The sequence below is a fragment of the Myotis nattereri genome (genome assembly GCF_964212035.1).
Source record: "Myotis nattereri genome assembly, chromosome: 16".
Classification (NCBI taxonomy): domain Eukaryota; kingdom Metazoa; phylum Chordata; class Mammalia; order Chiroptera; family Vespertilionidae; genus Myotis; species Myotis nattereri.
This window is the reverse complement of record NC_138091.1, coordinates 6,636,702-6,653,694: the sequence shown is the minus strand read 5'-3', so window position 1 is coordinate 6,653,694 and position 16,993 is coordinate 6,636,702.

Here is a 16,993-nt window from a genome sequence, read left to right as displayed (position 1 = left end):
TCCTGTCTCTTCTCTGCCTGCACAATGGATTATTGCAGCATGTGCTTCTTAGCGTTATTTACGCTCATGAAGGAAGTAGCTATAAAGTAGGAGGAGGAATGCCACAAGGCAAAAGTGCCTACAACCCCTTTTTCTTCCTATTGTCACCTCCTCGGTGTCTGATTTTCTTTTAATTCCGCAAAGAGTCATTTGATTGTGTGTGTGTGTGTGTGTGTGTGTGTGTGTGTGTGTGTGTGAGAGAGAGAGAGAGAGAGAGAGAGAGAGAGAGAGAGAGAGAGAGAGAGAGAGATTGTGTGCGCGCACACGCACATATGCTAGTGCTAGGTTGAATTGTGTTAACAAAGCCTGAATACAGTAGTTTGCAGAGGCAATGGTTAATTTCATAGCCATGTGAATTCAATGATCTGGTGGAACTGAAAAGACTTCCTGATTTTTTGGATTGTTCATCTTTTTTCTTATTGTAAGGATGAGAGTAAGAACTTACAAGGTCATATGTCAGAGTGGAAACCACAAGTTGACATTTTATTTGACAATGGCTTGTGGGGGACATGACTTCCATTTCCCCCTTTCTAACAGCTGCCAATTCCATATCCAGGTGGTCTGGGGAGTTTGGGTCAAGGCCCCAGAGTGGAGTTATTAGCACAGCTCACTGGCCTGGCCAGAGTGATGACGGTTGTATGTGGACATGTGACTTCAGTGAGTTGAATAAAATTCTTTTTATTAGTCACAAGAAAAAAAGTTCCGTTTGCATATGTCTCATGGCCTTGTGAAAACATGGTTTTGGTCAATAATCATGTGAGAGGTGCAAATGAAAACCAAAACAAGGGCCCTGACCGGTTTAGTCAGTGGATAGAGTGTTGGCCTGAGGAATGAAAAGTCCCGGCTTCGATTCCGGTCAAGGGCACATGCCCAGTTTTGGGCATTGATCCCCGATAGAGGCATGTAGGAGGCAGCTAATCAATGATTCTCTCATCATTGATGTTTTTCTCTCTCTCTCTGAAATCAATAAAAATATATTTTTTCAAAACACAATGGGATACTGTCTCCCACTTGTCAGAATGGCTATCATCCACAAATCAAGAAAGGACAAATGCTGGTGATTATGTGGAAAAAAAGGAACCCTTGTGCACTGCTGGTGGGAACATAGACTGGAGCAGGCATTGTGGAAAACAGTCTGGAGCTTCTTTGAAAAATTAAAAATGAAACTCCCATTTGACCCAGTAATTCCACTTCTGGAATATATCCCAAGAAAGCAGAAACACCAATCAAAAAGGATATATGCATCCCTGTGTTCATAGCAGCACAATAGCTAAGATTTGGAAACAGCCTACATTCCCATCAGCGTAAGTGCCCAACAGCAGCTGAGTGGAAAAAACCCGTGGTACATCTACATAATGGAATACTATTCTGCTGTAAAAAAGAAAGAAGTCTTACCAGTCACAACAGCTTGCATGGACATAGAGAGAATTATGCTAAGTGAAATAAGCCAGTCAGAAAAAAATAAATATCACATGGTCTCATTCATTTGTGGAATATAATGAATAACATAAACTGATGAACAAAAATCGATCCAGAGACAGAGAAGCATCAAACAGACCCTCAAACCTCAGCAGGAAGGCAGGGGAGAGTGGGGGAGAGAGTAAGAGACCAAGCAAAGGTCTTGAATGCATGCATTTAAGAATAATCAATGCACACAGTCATTAAGGGGGTAGGGGCATGTGCTGCAGGTGGGGGTGGCTGGGGAGGGGTCTAGGGGAAAAATGGAAACATATGTTATACTTTAAACCATAATAAAATAAAATAATACAAATATTTCTCTTAGTAAAAAAAAAAAAAACGAGAGCTAGTGCTCTTTCTGGGTCCCAGAACAAAGCACCCCCTGAGCCCTAGATACGGAGGAACATGAAGGAGCTTCCCAGTATGTCAGGATTTCTAATGTCCAGACCAACTCTGTTGGAGAGGTTGGAGCCTTGGCCTGGAAAGTCTGAACATTCCTGAACTCTGGGCTCTGAATGTCATGGACATTGGGTGATATCTGCCACTCTATGAACATCAATTTCCCAATTTTCCATTGAGAGTTGGGTTCAGAACTGCATAAGCCTGACCTCACAACAAAGGGGCCCAGCTCCCTCCACCCTGGGTGGGCACTGGACAGAGGTGCATGCCTGTGGTTCCAACTCTGGGCTCCTTTTCAGTCAAATACTGGCCAAAGGCTCATTTACCTGCTGAATGCTCACCATCTCCCCCATGCCTCTCCATGTCTGTGCATGATGTCACCAGCAGATCTTTTTCCAGAGCCTCCGAGGAAACCTGGGTGCAGCTAGAACCCCTACTTTGAGGAGACACCGCTGGGTTCATCTCAGGCTCTGTTGGGCTCAGTATCTTGTTCATTTATTTCTAAATACATATAACCCTTCTGGAAAAAGCATGTGTGGGTATCACTGATTTCATAAAACAAACAAATAAGCAAACTAAACACCTCTCCCTATCAGCTGATTTGGGGCATATTTTATTAGCAAAGAGAGATATTTGCTAATATTGCTATAACATTCCCTAGTTGGAAACAGGTTTTGATTAAAAACACACATTGGTTAAATATTCCTGCCATTTGCACAGATGCTTTACTCTGAAGGAGAAGATAATTAGTTGGCTGTGGTTAGGAATAAATAGAATAGCCCCAGTGTCTACAGGGGTCTTAGTGGCTTCTCTTTCTATGATATTTTCACCTGCTCCCAAACTATCAGTGAGAAGGGAAACACCCATGGATCAACACTATATTTGTGTGTGTGTGTGTGTGTGTGTGTGTGTGTGTGTGTGTGTGTGTGGTTTGTTTGTTATTGGTTTTCTACATCCCATTTCAGTGAACAGATTTCTCTACAGGAATTTTCTTGAAAGCCTTATTTAGAATTTGTGTTGCATTTGCTGACAAAAACCATTAGCTATATTAATTGGAATCAGTTAGAATATCCAGGATTACATATTCTAAGAGTTAAATGCCTTTGTGAACCCATCAGGGTCATTGAGAAAATCAGGAACATTTGCTGGTTCCTCTCTTGCTGAGACAAGCTTTTCTCCAAAGGGAGTTGTTAGAATTCCTATTCTCATTTTCTCTTAAGTCAGTAGGAAGTGATAGTGGAGGGGACTGAAGGGAAAGGAAGAAGGATGGAAAAGGGTGCAGAATAGAGTGGGGGAACTAGAGAAGGTGGAAGAATGGGGTGTTGGCAATTATTACCTTCAGAAGAGTTCAGAGACAGTCTATACAACTTCTAATTCCTGAATTGTTTTTAAAGGAATTTATATGTGCTTCTGAAAATCTCCTGATTTCCAAATCAAGATATGCTTCCATTCATTCATTCAGTTTAATGTTAGACCTGCCATTATCCTAATTTTTATTGCATGCCAAAAATTAATTTAGGCACACAAATAAAACTGCACTTTGGCCATTTTTAGGAGGATATTTTCTAATTAAATCTTCCCATTTCTGTAAAGCACGTGTAAGTAAAAGCTTCCTATCAGGAATATTAGTAAGGGCTGGGATCAGGCATCTCCTGGACTTGGAGGCACCACTTCCCATGTTAATTTTAGGTGTGTTTTGTTGTTGTTGTTTTGTAGTTGTGTGTATGTGTATGTGGTTTTTCTTTTCTTTCTGATATCTGCAGAATCGGAGCAAATTTTCTAGGATTGTTATATAATGTAGTTGGTCAACCTGTGTTGCTTATCGGTTGAGCTCCATGAGGCTCTCACCCCTCAAATCACATTCAAACCTCTGATGTGCCTCGGTTGATCTCCCTGCTGTCTCAAACAACCACAGGGTCAGGGAACGGTTGACCAAACCTTATGGGTGCTCGCCCACCAGAACCAGTCACTTTAATTGCAATTGTGTTGAAATTTTGCTTTGGGGCTCCTGCACATCATGAGGAATGACATCACACATCCACAGAGATACTTAGTCCCCTAAGAATACCTAATACTCGGACCTGAGGGCGAATATGACACTGTATTTTTGGAGCTGATTTAGTTCAACTCTAATTTAAATGATAATGTTTGGGTTTTTGTTTTGTTTTTTTTTGCAATGATTCTCAGAAAGCAATTCCGATTGGAAAGCCACAGTTTAACAACAGCCATCAATTTTTTTTCCTACTGTCTTGTCTTAAGCTAAGTTCCACCAACCCTTAATCTTAGTTCTATCTGGAATATTTAAAAATACAGCTGAAATAAATCTCACCCTCTACCACCAGCAAGGGAAAAGTCATGGATTTAAGATACAACTCACCCAGGTTCACCCAATGGGTGGGGAACCAGCAGTTCAATGGGTCCTTTGTTGAATCCTGACACCATGACCACGGGTTGGTCCTGGGTGAGCTCTTTTGGAATCCTGACCCCCTACGTCAAGTAAATGTCAAAGTATGAAACATTCAAACTTGTCAAGAATTTTGGTCGTTTATTTAAGTCCCACTGTCAATAACTGGCAGGATGAAAATCTCAGCGGATTGAGATATTCTCTCTGGCAGTTTTGCACCTTATTTTATACATTACAATCAGAACAGGAGATGTATGGTGGTAACAGGAAACCCAGTGGTGATGCATTAGGGTTTCAGAAAAATCAAAGCGGCGAATTCTCTGTGACAGGATAAACAGTAAAAAGACACAGAGATACTTCTTTTACATGGTGGATATAGGATAGTTACAAGTCAACAATGAACTCAGTAAGAATGAGGGGATTTTTGGTCTCCATAGAGCATTGCCTATGTGTTGAGGGGCCTGGAACTAGGGAAATTCCTTTGACATTCCAAATTATATGTTATTGTAGATGCCAAAAGGCAATAGACAGGCTCAGTGAAGGTAAAGATTGACCTTTGTCAGGGAAGATGCCAGCCTAGGACATGACTACCTGCCATAAACTGCTTTTAGTTTGAAAGTTTTCATTTCAGAACATTCTTTTTGATAACTTTAGGTCTCTGAGTTTGCAAGAACACCACACAGGGCTTCCCTGAGCTAGTCAGTGAGCATGTGGTTCCTTTTCACACACACAGTTCTTGGATCACTTGTGCCCCACCTCCTTTCAACAGTCACTGAGTGCTTAGGGCAGTGGTCGACAAACTCATTAGTCAACAGAGCCAAATATAACAGCACAACGATTGAAATTTCTTTTGAGAGCCAAATTTTTTAAACTTAAATTATATAGGTAACTACATTGTTATTAACTTTATTAGGGTACTCCTAAGGCTTAGGAAGAGCCACAGTCAAGGGGCCAAAGAGCCGCATGTGGCTCGCGAGCCACAGTTTGCCAATTATGGACTTAGGGTATTGGTCCGAACTAAAGCCCCAACCCACCTGGCAGTTCATAAACTGCCCCTGAGGGAATGTCACTCCTCTGTCCCTACAAAGGAAGAGAAACCATAACGCCAGAATGCAGCAGGACCTGTATGTTGTAAGCAGATGCAGCTACCTTGCTGCCCACAGTCCTGGTCTCTACACCTCCCGCTCCCCCATCCCTGTGCCCAGGTTCAACACCAATGCCCAAGAACCTGTTTGCTACCCAGGAGTTGGACAACCCCAGCCTCAGATTCGTGCCCAGGTTGTGCAACCTGACCTTAATGAAGATGGTGGTGTTCAAAGAGTTGGAGAAGTACCTCATCTCCATGGTGATCGCCATGAAGATGCAGTACTCCAACCTCATATTGATGGTGATCACTGTGAAGATGCAGGGCTCCAATACATCCTACGGGAGTATGCTGTTCCCCAGTGAACAACTGGAGACAGTCCTGGGGTTGACCTCACTGCAGGACCCCCACTTCCTCTGTGAGAAGGCAACAAGCTACAGGCCCCGTTGCACTGGAGGAAGTGCTTTAAGAACCAGACCATCTGGAGCTAGAAGACACTCCCTGTGCGCGCCATCCGCATGACCAAGGTCAGGCAGCGAACCCTGAAGGGTGGACAAAGTGGCCGAGGAGGCTTCTGCTAAAGTGGCCGAGATCTGCATTGCTCCCTGTCCAACCAGCCCATCCACTGGGAGGACAGTGCCATACAGGACAGATGCAAGGCTAAGTCAAGGGTTAATTACTCCGAGGGGGTACATCAGAGCTTCTCCTCTGAGCAACAGGCCAGCAACTATGCCACCTATGGACCGAACCTGGCTGAGAAGGGCATTGACATGGGGATACTCAAGAAGTAGGGGCCATGGATATTAAGAAAGATGTGCATTACCAGGCCACAAAATATCAAGGAAAAAGTGGTGGTGTGGCTGGGAAAGATCAAAGTGTTGGAGGAGGCTGTGGACTCGAGCAGGACACAGCAGAGCGTGTCCCAGAGTTGGAGTGGGACATGGACCTTTTATTTAACACACTGTGAAACCCCAGGCACAGTGGCCCAGACATGGAGGATGAGAACAGCACCCTCAGCACCCACAAGCCCAAGTTCAGACTCTTCTTTGAAGGGTTGGCACACTCCAGCTCACAGACACAGACGGAATCATCCACAGGGCCTGGAGCCAAGAGGAGCCTGCAATTATGGCCAAAGTGCAAGAAAACACGTGAGCCCTCAGGCATCAAACAGCCCAGAGACAGTGTTTCAGACTCGGCGGCCCACAGCACCCCCTCCCCCAAAGTCGCCTGAATCTGGGCCTCCTCCATGTCTAGCCAGTCCACTCACCGTGTGGACAGCGCCATGTAGGCCGGCCCAAGACCAAGTCTACAAATCACTACTCTAAAAAGGAGTATGAGAGCTTCACTGAGCAGGTGGCCGGTGAAGATGCCGCCCATGGATAGGAACTGGATCAGGAAGCAGTGACTATTGAAAGTCACAACAAGGTCTATGACAAGCAGAATGTCGTGGCTTGGCTGAGCAGGGCCTAAGTGTCGGAGGAGGCCCTGGACCGTGAGCAGGACCCTGCAGATCATGTCCCCAAGTAGAGGAGGCCCCGCACCTTCTGTCTAACATGCTGGAGAACCAGTGACAGTAGCCCCGACAGGGAAGAAGATGACAGCCTTCTCAGCACCACCAAACCCAAGCTCAGGCCATACTGCGAAGGCCTGTCACCTTTCAGTTCAGAAATGGACATGGGGAACATCCATGGTGCCCAGAGCCAGGCGCACCTTCAGAGTTTTAGCTGGTTCCGCTGAGGGCTAGTGTGTTGGCGCACGGAGTAAACGGTACCGGGTTCAAATCTGGTCACGGGCACAACTGTGTTGATTACAGGCTTGATCCCCAGCCCTGGCCATGGCACATGCAGGAGGCAAGCAATCCATGTGTCTCTCTCACATCGATGCCTCTCTCCCTTTCTGTCTCTCCCCGTCCCTTCAAGTTTCTCTAAAAATTCAGTGGAAAAATAACCTCTGGTGAGGGTTAACAAAACAAACAAAGCAAAACAAAGGAGCCTCCTAGTCCATTGAAGTGCCCAAAAAGACCAAGCTCAGTCAGCAATAGCCAAGGGACAGTGTCTCCCACTTAGAGCCCCAGAGCATGCCCACCCAGGGGAGCACCCAGCACCGCCCACGGACAGCCCGGAGGCAGAGACCTCAGCCCTGGACATGCTCACCAAGAAGATGCTGCTCACTAGGCGCATCACCAAGACTGAGTCTCTCATGCCCTCCACCAAGGCCAAGGGGAAGCATCCCCGCCACCATGGCTGGGCAGGTTCCTGAAGGGGCGGCAGACGGCACAGCCATAGAACAAGTGAGCCAAGAGCCCAGACAATGAGCATGGCCAGACCCAGGGAGCCAGCTGCAGATCCCCAGGAAGACCACGTACAACCAGCTGAACCGCATACTCATCTCTGATGACCAGCTGCCAGAGAACATCATCCTGGTCAAACCTCTGATTGGCAGGAGCAGTTCCCCTCAGACACCCTGCAGGGGCACATGCTGCCTGTGCTGTGCATCTGCTTCATGGCTGACGTCCTGTGGCCTTCAGCTCCATCATCTGGTGGATACAGAGATACTGTAACGATAATTCCCAGGCCCGTAAGCCGCTGAAGATGCTGATGGAAGGGGCACAGCACTACTTGAGCGCTGTGCTGCGTGTTTTCCTGGAGCTGCTGTCCTACAAGATGCTCGGCTGGCTGGGCGATGTGCACTTCCTGGTCGTCCCGCTGGGTTCCAACGTTGTGGCCAGGTACCTGGGCTCCATGCATTACTGCTACAACAGCTTCTCCAAGGATCTGGCCTGATGGGACCTGTTCCATAATCTGGAGGCCCAGAGCGCCATACAAGACACACTGGACATCATGACAAGAATCACGCAGTACATCACGGGAACAACTGTTCCTCTCAGCTTCCCATCGAGGAAGCCTTGGTCTCCTACAAGCAGAAGACACCCAATGAGGATTCCTTATAGTTCATTCTTTTCAGGGTGGCAGGTGAAAGTTGGAACAGTGCAACAGTCCTCAGACACGTCGGGAGACTCAGATGATGGACCCCTTGGGCTGCAGCGTGCTTTTATCCTTCCCTTTGTCCCTACCTCTGTTCACCAATGATGCCTTGTCATCCCATTCATCTTGTCAGTGAGTGGGGTTTGTCCTCCCCCAGCCAGGGCGATGGCGCCAAGCTGATGGAGCGGCAGGTGGATTACTGGACGGCAGCCCAGCCCACAGACAGGGAGAAAGACTCGAAGAAGAAAGACCTGCCTGCCACCAACAACACCCTCAAGTGCACCTTCCAGTCGCTCCAGGTCAGCAGGCTGCCCAGCAGTGGCCAGGCCAAAGCAACACCCACCATGTGCATGACAGTATTCACCAAGGAGAAGAAAAAGAAGGTGTTGTTTTCACCCAAGAAAACCAGGACAAGGGCGTGGAGTCCAAAATCCAAAAGCCAGTGCTTGGGGGCATAAGCCACCTGGTCTGCAGGGCGAAGCAGCAGGAGAACATTCTGCGGGTCCTCATCAAAGGTGTGGTGTGGAATGAAGTTCTTCCAGCTGGCAGCCCAGGGTCCTTCCGCATCCAGCACTTCCCCATCTGCATCTCCAGACATTCTGACTCCACCTTCCAGCCCTGCCTGCGACCCTGCAGATGCCAAGGACAGGAGGGCCCATCTGCTTTTCTGTTCACCTTTCAGTTTAGTACAGAAACCGACCCTGGAAACACAAAGAGAAACCTTCTTAAGTACAAAAGTGCTCACTACCCGGAAGCTAATGTGCAACCCCCACTGGGAGCCCCAACTGCTCTGCTGATTAACCAGAACTCTCTGGGGGTCAGGCGGGCAGTGCTGAGCTGGAGAATCATGGAAGGTGAGTTTTGGCCTCAGGACCCCTAACACTCCCAGCGAGAAGGGTTCTCCCTTCTCCACCTGCCCTTCCTGGAAGCCAGGACTCTGCCCCCACAGGACTCAGAGCTGGTGGTCAGATGCCAAGGACTGGCCTCCCATTGCGGGCATCCTGAGCAGAACATGGAGACCAGTCAGCCCAGCCCTGGGCCCCAGCTGCCAACCCGCCAAGTGGCCCCACACCATCCACTCGTGCTTTCCTAAAAAAATAGGTGTGTGGTGCAGCACCCCAGGCACACCGGCTAGACACACTGGTGCAGTACCAGCTGCCCGCCTTCCTGAGCAGGGCCTATGCTTTCGCCCTCATCTCTCTGTGTTATGACAGAACATGTGTTCCACCCAACAGGTGTGGGTCCAACTATTGACCAGGTGAGCACCTGTCCCTGCACAGCACAGTGGTCACGCGGCCCCCTGCTTGCTGGGCGTCTTCAGGGCACTTCATGTCTCTGAGTGCTTGTGCCTCTAACCACAGGGTGAACCTGGGGCAGTGATGGCGAAACTTTTGAGCTCTGCATGTCAGCATTTTGAAAAACCCGAACTTAACTCTGGTGCCGTGCCACATACAGAAATTTTGGGATATTTGCAACCATAGTAAAACAAAGAGTTATATTTTTTAAAATTTTTTTAATATATTTTATTGATTTTCCACAGAGAAGAAGGGAGAAGGATATAGAGTCAGAAACATTGATGAGAGAGAAACATCGATCAGCTGCCTGCTGCACATCTCCCACTGGGGATGTGCCCGCAACCCAGGCACATGCCCCCGATCAGAATCGAAACTGGGACGCCTCAGTCCACAGGCCAACGCTCCATCCACTGAGCCAAACCGGCTTTGGCAAGAGTTATATTTTTGATATTTATTTTATATACTTAAATGCCATGTCACAAAGAAAAATCAACCAATGAGTTCGCGTGTCACCTCTGACACACGTGTCATAGGTTCGCCATCACTGACCTAGGGTCAAGCTCACAGGTTTATTGTAGAAACTCAGTGGGGTCCTCCCTGGAAAGTGCTCTCTGGGTGCCTGGACAGTGGAGAGGTCTGCTCATGGGCTGTGGTTGAGCTCATTGGCCATTTTCTCTGCCTCGTGACAAAGCCTCATCCTCATTTGATTCTCCACAAGGCCTTGGGCTAAGCTCCTTTCTCCTTAGATACAGATTGGAGATTCAATGAGGGGTCGGTGTCCTGGGTGAAGCCAGAACCAAAAATTCCATAAGTGAGCCATGTGGCCCCATGCTCATTATATTCTTGACTAAAAGATTACAGAAAAAGAGTGGAAAAAATCTAAAATATTAGTGTGAGCACCGTGTAGTTGATGAGGGTAGAGGAATGATACACAGGAGGGCATATTAAAGAGCATGTCTTGCTGAGGAAAATATAGATATGTGTAGTAAATCACAGGGATACGTTTAAGTGCACGTATTTAAGTTATGGGAAAGCACCTTGTCTTGCAAAATAGAATTCATTAATTTTAAACCTGCCATCTGAAATAGGACCTATGAAATGGGAAGCAATAAAGGATTTTTTAAAATAAGAAAATTTGACAAATGGAAGTTATTGTTTGCTTTGTTAGACATATTATATCAGACTAACAGATAATACCCAGTCTTTTAAACAAAATAAATCATTACCACATACTATGCCACATAGGAAGTCTCAATAAATTCCAAAGAAGATATATATGTTTTTTCTCCATTGATATGTTCATGAACCATAACGCATGATGCCTATATATTCTCTAACCCTAATGCACTAAGGTAAGAAGTTAATAATAAAGAATAGCTTTAAAATCACCAAATATCTGGACAGTTTAGAAAATACAGCAGAAGCTGAAGTGAAGTATATTCTATACAAACCCTGAGTTCAAAGGAAATTATGAGTGAAATTATGGAATACTCCCAACTAAAAAACAATAAAGAAAAGCTGCATATCAAAAGCAGCCATAAAAGCCAGAGTTTTTGTTTTAAATAGACTTCTAAGGAAAGCATTACAGCTGGGAAGAGAGATTGAAGTATCCAAATAGAAAATTACAGAGAGCAACAGAGAGACTTAGAAGAAACAAGGAAAGGGGGAAACATAATGGCAGAAATCAGTAAAACAAAGAATTTGAAAAGCCTTCAACAAACCAGAAAACTGCTTCTAAAAATACTGGTAAAACAAACAGATTTCTAGCCAGACTGACCAAGAAACAGAGAAAAACGCTGTGCGCATATCGCTAACCAGTTAGGCAAAACGGACCAATACCTGGGAGGAAACAAACTATACAACCTTCCTCAAGAGAAAGTGATGCCCTGACTAGTCTATGAAAGAAGTTGAGTTTGTAGTTAAAGCATCTAAGGAAGGGAATCCAGGCCCAGGTTGTTCACTGGAGAATTAAACAGAATAAATGAACAGACACTTCACTGAAGAGGCTATAACATGTCGCATGAGCACTGGAAAAGTTCAACATCATAAGCCATTAGGAAAAGGTTATTTAGACCACAAGGAGACTAACTGAAACAAAAGACTGTGATGACACTCGATGCTGGGGAGGATGTGGAAAAACTCACTCATACAGTGCTGGTGGGAATGTAGACTATTACAGCCACTGGGGAAAGTACTTTGGTTGTTTCTTATGAAATTCAACATGCAACTACCACACACCCCAGCAAATGCACTCTGGGGCATTTAATGCCAGAGAAATAGAAATTTTCATCCACTCAAAAACCTGAGCACAAATGTTTATGGGAGCTTTATCTTAAAACCTGCAAGCGATCTCTGAAATCCCTTGTTGCGATTAATAGATACATTTTATAAGAAATGTCTGTCACATAAAAATGGGTTGTGTATATGAAAAGGGAATTTCATAAAGGGAAACCCAAAACGTTAACAAGGTATGAAGAGGTATTCAATTGCACTTGTAGTAAGATAGGCAGAGATGTTGAATTGTACTTGTAGTCAGAGAAGTAATGAGGCCCTCTTTACACCGATCTGCAAGACAAATTAGAGTGTGATGATGGGAAGTGTTGGTGAGGCTATGGGACAAATGGGAACATCATGGGCTATGATGGGAGTGTAAACTAGTACAGGCACCCAGGAGGGCCGTCTAGAAGTACTTAGCAAAATGAAATGTGCTCTTGTATATTTGAATATTCATATATATAATTTTGCTAAGTCCGAAGAGCAAAAGAATCACCATAGGAGAACCTATAACATAGGCCTCTCATTCTCAATCTTGAACTGATCATTTTTTTTTCTTTATTGAATAAGATATTACCAATGTGTCATTTCCCCACCAATGTCCCCTCATCCCCCCAATCCTGCCCTCCCCCTCCCCCATGTTGTTCACATCCATCACTTATGCTGATATGCATGCATACAAGTCCTTTGGTTGATCTTTCGCCCTCACCCCACCCTCCCCTGCCTTCCCGCTGAGTTTTGAGCATCTGAAAGATGCTTCTCTGTCTATGGCCATACCACCCTCAATGCGTCCAATCTCGTCTGATCATTTTTTGAATGACATTTCCTTAGCTGGGACACAGAAGGAAGAGCAGGCCTTCTGTGTCAAAATTTAATCCCTCAGAGTCTAAGAGCATGAATCTGGTTCTTCTGATCAGCATCACGGGGTGGGAATGGACCACGGGAAATATTGGCTAGAATAGACAGCAAGGAGACACCTGGAATAAGTGGGTTCCCAAACCTTATCCTGTCAATTCCACCTAAAGGACATTAGCCTTTTTATGAGTATTTTCCCACTGACATAAATATCCTCACCCGATGTTAATTGCATTGTATATGAACAGCATGGCTAACAAATTCCTGTGACATGATGAAATGTGTCAAAGTGCTGTGATGGAGTCTAAACAGAGAAAATGGATCATCTGTGTACTTTCTTCTGCTATCATTTGAAAGTAAAACAATAGCATAGGTAAAACAAAAAGACAAAAGTATCACTCTAGGTGTACATAGGGCCACATGAATATTTTCTGTAATTTTTAAAGTGTGACTATTAAGGATGAAATGTAAAAGAATAAAATATATGTAGAATAAATTGTGATCATCTGTGTTCCTATTAAATCTTAAAATGCTGCCATTGCCTGTGTGTCTTTAAATAGAACATTAGGGTGACAGTTGGGAGACCTTTGAACTCCTGATTCCATCCCAGTTCTTCCTTCCCCAGAGATACTTACTATCATCCACTTTCTGCTTGTCCCTAAGTAGGTTTCTATAATTTTACTCAAAAGTTGTTTAAACACAAGTTAATTTAGAATTGATTTTGCATTTTTGAAATTTGATTTCAATAGCATCATTCAGAATGTACCCTGACACTTTCTTTTTCACTCAAATCATGCTTTGAGATTTGTCCACGTTGCCACACATACAGCAGTCCATTACTCTTATGGCTTTACTAGGCATTTACTATGATTACTTTATTCTCCTCTTGAAGGACAGTTAGGTTATTTCTAGTTTTCCACCATCATAAACAATGCTGAAATGGGCTTCCTTGTATCCTTCATGGGCACGTGAATGAAGCTTCTCTAGAGTATGTTGCTAAGAATGAATTTCGAGCAGGAAGGCCCTGCACACCTTTGGTTTTACTAGTGGATGCAACTTCACTGGCTGGTTCAGCCATCCCCCCTCCCAGCTGCTGTGGATGTTGGCTGCTCATGGCTCCTGATGGCCCTTTCCCTGTCCAGAGCGGGGAGGTGCTCCCCCTCCACTGCCCTGGGATGTAGGCTTAGCCAGAGGCCAGTAATGACTAGCACTGGGTAGACAAGCCTGGCTCCTTACCTCCAATGGGACTCACTCAATGGGTACAATTCCTCTTCCAGATCCCCTCTCAAGACCAGGCTGAACGTAATGTGCTGAGTCCACATCTCTGCTCACCTCCCTCCATCTTCTTTTTCTGAGGTCATTCCTTCACTAAACTCTGTCCCACTTCCCAGGAGTCACTGCTGCCAGGGAACCTGGCCCAGGATGACTAATATTGCCTAAGTCTCTCCAGAAGGGCTGCACCAATGTTCACAGTTAGGAGAGGCTTGAAGGCTGAGAAAGAGAAAGCCCTTCCTAGAGATGAGGTGGGGGAGGGGGAGAAGGCAAAGGTGCTGATATGAAAGAAAGGTCTTTCTGAATTCAGCAAACTGAATGAAAGCCAGCGTGGCTGAAGTGTGGGGAGCAGAAGACAGAGAAGGACACTGGTTGAGGTCGGAGATGTATGTAGGAGCCGACAAGGAGACCTCTTAGGCTGGTTTCCAATTTTTTTTGTTTCTAATTGTAATAGGAAGTTTTTGAAATGTTTTAAGCAGAAAGTGATAGGGTTCAGTTTAGACTAACAAAATTTGTGTGTAGAGAGAATGGTTTGGTAAAGATGAAACAAGCAGGGATTTGAGTATTTACACAGCAAGGAGAGTGGACCATAAAAATTAGTGTCAACATAGAAAGTAAGAAACACAATGGGATTTTTAACACAACACTTCCTGTGTCTATCAAACACACAGACATACAAAGACATAAATTCTTCAAGCATACATGCCAATTTTGAAGTGGCTACTATGTGGAGGGAAAGGAAGGGAATGGAGATTAGCAGTAATAAGAGACAATAAAACCTGGAAGTTGTCTTGCAAGGAATGGTGGTGAGGAGGTGGGATGAATTGAAGCATGTGATTTACGGAGCCCTGAACCAAGAAAACAAAAATCAAAACAACAGCTACCACCCACCTCCCTACCCATTATTTCCCTTCGCCCTGTGGAGACCCACATCTGCGATGGGGAAGAGGTTTTCAGAGAGACCTTCCAAATAATCCAACCTTTACCTACTAAGCGGGTGGAACTGAATGGCAAAGGACTTCCTAGTGATTAATGCAGCATCTGAGTCAAGGAACCTGGAGGGAAGAGGAAGCAGAACCTCCCTGGAGCCTCATTAGTAAGGACATAGATGGGAGCCCTGAGGCAGTCTCATGCCTGACCTGGTGGGGGGCTCCTGATGCTCCCTCTCAGCCTAGTTCCACATTTCCCTGGGTCTCCATGGTGCCAGGTCTTATCTCAGGGATCAGAGATAATCCAAGTTAACATGTCTTGTTATTTCCCCTTTGCACAAGTTTATGACCTGGTCCCAGGAGATCTGGGGACCAAACTTCCACCATGTCTGGTCACTCTGTGCCTAGGTGCCCAGGGCAGGAATAGACACCCATTAGGTATCAAGAAACGCCTGTGGATCAAAAGTGATCTCTTGAATCCTTCTTTAATTGGGGGCATGGACCTTGTAATTTCCCTACACGTTTTTCTTGAAGTGCCCAGAGAAGCACAGGGCATGCTCTGCAAATGCATTTGTCAGTTGGTGTTCAAAGAGTTTGCTGAGGTCGTTTCTTTGTTTCCCTGTCTGGCCCTGAGAGACAAACTCTCAATGGATAGAATAGAGTGTATGCTGGCTTTATCCAATGGCCTGCTTCTCTGAGGTGCTCTAGAGCATTGGTTCTCAACCTTCCTAAAGCCGCAAACCTTTAATACAGTTCCTCATATTGTGGTGACCCCCAATTTCATGGTTACAAATTGAACATAATTAAAGCATACTGATTAATCACAAAAACAATATGTATTTTTTTTTTTTTACGATGGTCTTAGGCGACCCCTGTGAAAGGGTTGTTCCACCCCCAAGGTGGTCGCGACCTACAGGTTGAGAACCCCTGCTCTGGAGCCATATTCTCAGACACTGTTCAGGGAGATCCAACACCCAATGTTACTTACTGAGCAAGCCCATTGGGTGGTTAGTATTTTCTTAGTGATTCCTATCTGAACAAGCAGCTTGGGGCAAGCCAAACCTTGCTGGAGGCTTAGCCACATGATCTCCCCTTAGGCAGACAGTACTCATGACTTCTGGGCATCAAGATCTTGCCTCATCCCTTAGGACATTGAGAGGAAAGACTAATTCTTACCCAGGAGAAGTCCTGGATCTCAGTCCACTGACAAACAGACAGAAGTCAAATCACCTCAGATTCCACCACCCAGAGACAATCACATGCAACATATTAGTATATTTGTTGCTAGTATTATCCTGTGAATGTTGACATAGTTTCCATCTTGTCATTCTTATCTCACAAGAAATGTCTGTTGCGCGTAAACATGCTGCATAATATTTCATCTGTTTCAGTACCATCATGTGCTAATGTATTGCCTAAATGGGTCTTTAAGCTCTTTTTGTTTTTAAAATACATACATAATGCTGTGATGGATATCTTTCTTTATAAAATTTATACCATTTTGAAGGATTTATGAGGATCTCTATCACTGGAAGTAGAATTATAGAATCAGATTATATGAACAATGATTCTTTTAATATCTTGTTATTTAAAAATAAAATCGTGATCATAATAGTTTAGTAATGGACTTGCAGTTTTTTCTGGTGACCTACAAGCACACATACAGGTAATTAAAAATAGGATCACACAAACTTGTTGTGGGAAACTGTTTATTGCCTTCACTATCTGATAAGCATAGACAGAGAACTCCCCGAAACCCCCAGAAGGCTGGGTGCCTTTGAAGCCCTAGCAAAGGTCTGAGCTAAGAGCCACCTCTGTTTGTCCAGACAATGGTAACTGAAAGAACTCCCCCATTTATTATTATGTAAATCCTTGCTGATGGGCTAGTCTGCCTGTTAATGGCAGGTCACCTGCCTAAGGGCTACTCCGGATCAATAAAAGACTGGAGCAGCCTGAGCATGGGTGGAAGTCCTTCGGGACTTGGCCGCCTGGTCCCCCAA